This window comes from Accipiter gentilis, chromosome 15, assembly GCF_929443795.1.
Source record: "Accipiter gentilis chromosome 15, bAccGen1.1, whole genome shotgun sequence".
NCBI classification, from domain to species: domain Eukaryota; kingdom Metazoa; phylum Chordata; class Aves; order Accipitriformes; family Accipitridae; genus Astur; species Astur gentilis.
In genome coordinates this window covers 24,705,801-24,711,825 of record NC_064894.1, presented here as the reverse complement: position 1 = coordinate 24,711,825, position 6,025 = coordinate 24,705,801, and positions in this window count along the sequence as shown.

Here is a 6,025-nt window from a genome sequence, read left to right as displayed (position 1 = left end):
CTCTGCAAAATGGTACCGAGAGCCTTGGATCTCAGACACATTATTCACTTGTTTATGTTTGAGCTCTCCCGTGGGGTTTTCCGGATCGGAGATGACTGAGCCAGGCGCAATCATTCACTAGGAGACTTCTGCCTTAACCCCTTACTGCTTTTTTTCTTTCCTCCCTTCCACCCACACGGCAAATGAGGTTTGGGCAACCCACCAGCCGACCCCTGCCTTCCATCTTCTTACTTCAGCCTGGTGGTGGTGGACACGTTACTTGGAACGAAGCATTGGGATGAAGTAAATGGACACAGTTGTGCAGCGGCGGTGGTTGTTTTCTTTTCCCCTGTTGGTTTACGGGGAATTCTGCTCTAGGCGTGAAAAAGGAAGGGTAACTATGCAATGGAATTGCTGGGGTGGTCAACCCAACACAACTTGGCAACATTTTCTTGCAAGCCAGGCAAGCTTGCAAGCCCTCTGTAGAGTTTCAATTGATGTGGCGTTTTGCTTGGATGTTTTGTAGATTTTGATGCTTTTTTCTATAGGGGAAACTGAAAAGAAACCAAACATGACTGTTTAAACTGAGTTTCCCATAGGTTTTGCACTCTTTCATACACATATGCTGAGGTGAGATTCTTAAATAGAAAAATAAAGACATTTCACACTGTTCTCCATACCCTTGCAATAAAGAGGTGTGGATTTTTTCTCTTGGATACTTCATTGCTTTTTAGAGTCTGAAAGACACAGCCTGAGGACAGAGGCAAGACCTCTTTTATGCCCTTTCCAAAATCTTCCCTTACAAGAGCCTCAAGACAGGCTGTCACCATCTTTGTGAACCCTGGACCTTGCCCAGATCTGATGTGCCCACCCGGTGTTTGCTCTTTGGACTGTCCACCACCAGTTCAACAGCTTCTGCTATTTTTTATGGACCCATCCAATGAAGGGGCAAATCCTTTCAGCTCTGAAACTTGGAGCAGCTTCCTTGTACACGGGAGGAGAGAGGTGGAGGTGACCTTCGTACATGAGGGGACAGAGGTGGAGGTGACTGCACCAGCGGGAAGGAGAGGGTCGGGCACAGCCTCCCTTCCCCTTGCTGAGGGTTTCTCACCCTCTGGGACACTTGCCATGCAAAATGGGCACCAGATCCAGCCAATGCCCTACAATTTATGGGTGTCTCTGGGTCTGTAGAGAGCATCATATACTTTCTCTGTAGACTGAAGAACTGAGTTTGTCTTTCGGATGACTTTGTGCCAAAATAAATCTGGAGATAGCAGTGAGAATACACCAATATTTAGGTGGGATTTTTTTTTTTAAAGGTTAATAAAGTATGTACTGGGAATAAAATAAAATTAAAAAAAAATCCCCAACCAGTGGTTTGGGAAAAAATACAACTCTTTTTCTGTGTCTCTCCCATGCCCTCCCCTCAAGGAAGGTTTGGGTAGGACATTGGCCGGGACCTTATTTTCATTTCCACCAGGAATGTTTTTTAGCTGGCACACGAACTACATGTGTAAATACCCCAGGAGTTTGGGAAGCTGCTTTACTATTTCCTCCCGTAACTAACAATGGAAACCCTTTGAGAGCCGTACGAGCCTCGGTGGAAGTTCGCATGTCTCCTGACACGTGGGATTAGCCGCCGTGCTCAAATATTTATCCTGACGGCGCTTCTCCCCAAGAAGCAGCTGGCTGCCTGCTCCGCAAAGCGCTGGCCAGCCGCGGGGGCAGAAAGGTAGGGGAGGCTGGAGCTGCCGGCGTCGGGGTGCCCACAGAGCTGGGCTATGAGGAGAAAAGCTGCTTTGCAAATATGATGTGGGCTGATCTGAGTTTATTCTGTCACAGTGAATTCAGCGTCAAATTAAAAAAAGAGAAAGCAGAGCCGATGCATTGGCCAATTCCAGAGTGTAATAGGTTAGCTCAGTGCAGTTACACTTCTTTGCTTTGCTTGGTGGGTCCCCAGTTTGTCTTCATTTTTTATTCCTGTCTCTGCTTTTGCTCTTCCTGGCCTGTATTTTATAGCCTATGCCTCTCTGGATTGATTGCACAGTCTGCCCTACAGAGCTGGGCAGAGCGCAGGCTGATCCTGTTTCACATGTACAGGTATTTTTAAATGATCTGCTAACAAGAAAATGAAAGCTCAGCCTCTTTTTGCTGACAAATACTTAGCTTAAACAATTCTGGGAGTTACTTGTTTCACATGGTTGATGCTCATGGAATGACAAAACATTTCGGAGATGTGTCTGTAGGAATACAGGTACTTTATGGCATCTTTTCTGTGTTTAAGGCCTGTTAGAAGAAAATAGGATATAGACAACTACCTGCATAAGTCAGTTTTGAAAATGGGACCTAGACATCTTAAATCAGCATGTAAATATCTTCATAAATCAGGTAGCACGGTATGGCTCTGAGAGGCTTTGTAAATTAGTTTGGAAGTAGACAACAGCTGAAATAGAAACAGAGGCACGCTGTGGGGAACATAGTATAGCTGCCCTTCCACAAAGCTTTCTACGCCTCCGACAGCGACCTCAGTGTCGCACGTGGCCTTGTGGAAGTGGGTATGAAGGACAAGATGAATTTCTGTCCCATTGGCAATACCCCCGTCGTCTCGGGAGAAGTTGGTTACTCAGCTCATTGAGGACCGTGCTGGTTTTGGTGGTGCTCCGGGAGGAGAGGTACGGAGCCTTTTTGAGTGCAACTCATGGCTGACGCACAATTTGAAGAGAAGCAAAAGTGGCTCAAATTTACTAAAGCTGAGCAGCTGGCCAGCCGAGGAGGACGGCACCTCACAAGGGCTTGTCGGTGGTGGGTGGGTGGCTCCTCTGCAAAGTCCATCACAGCACCCTCAGTGCCTCAGTGACCCAGCTGGGAACTTCACCGCACGCTTGAGCGCGAATAAGCCCAGGACCTGGAGCACGCCGTGCTGCCCGGGAGCAACCTCTGCCGCTCCCAGCAGGGACCCGTGTGTGTCTCGGTGTGGCCAAGCTGCTGTCAGTAGCAAGCATACCTCTTGGTGAAGTCCCTTGGTGTTTTTGGAGCACGGTTGTTTTGAAGAAGGCAGCTTCTTTGCAAAGCCCGGGTGAGCAAACAGCATGTGAGACAGGGTGAGCCAAGGGCAATACGCTGTCGTATAATGTGCCTATTTCTTTTTACTCATCTGTTTATTTTTTGGAGCAGAGACACAGACAGTAGGCTTGACTGACTGAAATAGCGGAGTCTCTTCGTAGCATACGTGCACAAAGAACGGCAAAACAGGACAACATATTAAAACCTTCCTGCCAAAAGGTGAGCTCCCAGCTCTGCTGCGTTTCTGGGACCGACACCGTTATTAGGAATGACTGGACCCAACCCTGGTTTCACTGGATTTTGTCACAATAACTCCACCAACCCAGTAAGGAGTATTGAAAATCTTGGCCCATAACAAATATCAATAATGAATACTTCTGGCATTTTGTCTAAGGCAGGGTATCCTGTTAGAATGCATGGTTATGTTCATTTACGGGTTTATATCCCATACTTTTCCATCTCTTAAGACAATGGATTTACATGGCATGTTTCACAGACAGGAGGAGGATTTTTTTTGGCACCAAAGAAATGTGTGCAGTACGTAGAGACCACTGACTATACAACCAAATTACTTTCCTTTCAGGGTAGTATTAGAATGGCACCAGATAACAGAGCAGGTTTAGTTCAGGAAATGAATGATGCTTTATGTAATCAAATCTGCAAGGGAGATTTGGCAAGAAGGATGCATACAGACAAATGATTGCTGAGACTGGACATGGCATTAAGAACATTAATTTTTAAGTTGTGGGGATCACTAAAGATCTCTAGGAGAGGAAAAGGGCACACAGCCTCCATTTATTTAAATCAGAGGCAATACTGGCAGAGGCACAGACCTAATACTAAGTCAAAGTATTGGCGTATTATTTATGCAAACGAGTTAGTGTTGCTGTCTTTGTGGTCTTATGGCTCCTTATTAAATACAGTCAGGGTTCAGTACTGCGGGTACTGCAAGCTCCAGACAGCCTCGGTCAATGCGTTTGCTAGGGAGAGGCAACGAAGGCATGTTACTGCTTTGGAGACCTGAGTCCTGCTAGCAGGAGTGCTGCTTCTAGCAGCAGGCTTTTCCCGGGCTGAAGAAGCGTGCCGGTTACGTTGCACACATGTGAGCAACCGTCCAGCCACATAAAAATCACATTCTAATGTGTTATACCATCAGAATGTCTTCCTCAGAGAGGAACCTTCCTCCTACCCATCCCAAACCAACATTCTCTATCAATCAATCAGCTTAATTATACTCAAAGCCCAGTTGCAAAGTCTCACTCTCCGATCCTGAAGATACCTGCTCTCCAGGTGGACTCCAGCAAGATACACCATATAAAACAAATGGCTAATCCTACAGGAACATCTCTAAAGACAGGGGACTGTTACCCACAGCAGACCAGTCTTTGCCAGCTCGCACAGGGCACTCCCAGCCCTGCACTGGCCACATGCTTTATTTCTGCGAAGCAAAGAGGAGTGACACATTTCAAATGAAAGCTGTGTGCTCCCCCGCAGCCCTCGGAGGAGAATGGATGTCCTAGTCCTCTGACCTTCCTCACTTCTTCCAGGCTGGAGAGCGAAAGGGGTGTCTTTGGGTCTGCAGGAGAAAACTGTACCTGGGATCTCCTCAGTCAGCCTGCATTGCTCGTTATTACCTCTCCGAAAAGCTGCCAGGAGAGGTTTGTCTGTCTCCACCCTTGGAGCTTTTCCAGACCCAAAGAGACAGAGCCCTGAGTAACCTGGTCTGATCTCCCAGCTGACCCTGCTTGAGCACTGGTTGGACTACAGACCTCCTGGGTCTCTTCCAACCTCAGCTGTCCTCTGATCCTATGAAACAAGCTGTGTTTTGAAAGTATACAGAAGAGATTTTTTGGGAAACCTAGGCGCTATGCTCATTACCTTTTAATGGGAAACACAAGGCTTGAGTCAGACTTGGTCTGCACAGATGCATGTTTAGGGTAATGTCACTGAAATTAACTGATCTGCAGCATCCACTTGGTACTGAGGTATTGTTTGGACTTCACGTTGAAGTATGTGACAAAGCAGATGTGCTAAAGAGGAGCAGTTTTTCAGTGACTTACAGCTGACTGCTCAGGAGTTGGAAGGGCAGTTCAGGTTTCACGTGTAACTGCAGAGGGCACGTGGTGCTCCGAGCCGGGGACCAAACCAGAATTGCTCGGACGGGATTTGACTCCATATTCCCACCGCCTCTGTCCACACACAGCTGCTGCGGGAGCGTGGGCTTCGGCAGCCTCCCCTAGTAACTCCTGGACTTCGCAGGAGGTGACCGAGCGAGGACAACGCCAAGGAGGAGCATCCACCAGGGCACCACCACCACCGCTGCTGCAGGGGTGGATGGAGCTTTTATCTTATCCTGCAGACCCTCGCTCGTTAGCCTGAAATCAGGCACATCACCTCGGTAGTATTAGGGAGGAGGAAATCTGGAGATTTGAAGGGTCTTGTGTTTAAGCGGCGTGGCACGGCGGTAAGACAAGGTGCATACTTCACGGAAAAGTACAGTTTGGGTTTCCCCATTAAGAGTCCATGGAAAGAAGCAGTGCGGGATACGTACTAGTGCTGTAACACACTACAGCATCTCTTTCCCTATTTAGAGAGCAGGTACTGACAGTGTTAATTTTTACGCTGTGATTCTGCTAGGCACAATACATTAGAAATTTTGAGAAACTCTGCTTTCTCTGTCTCAAAAAATACATATGTTTGGGGCTCTGCCCTTCAGATTTCAGAAGTTCCTGTGATATGGACTTAAAGACAAGTTGAAAATAACACTACATTTCCAGCAGCGAGATTTTAAGAATCAGATGTCACCCTACCCGACCTCAATTAAGTCAGGCAGAATCTGCTGAAGCAGCTGGATGGGATCAAGCAGGGTGTGAAAATCTGTATTCTAACGCTGGGCAGAGAAAAGAAGATCAGTTGGAAATTTCAGTGTGAAGCTGGTTCTGTATGAAGTGGAGAATTTCAAGTGTGAATGCGTGTATGTGTT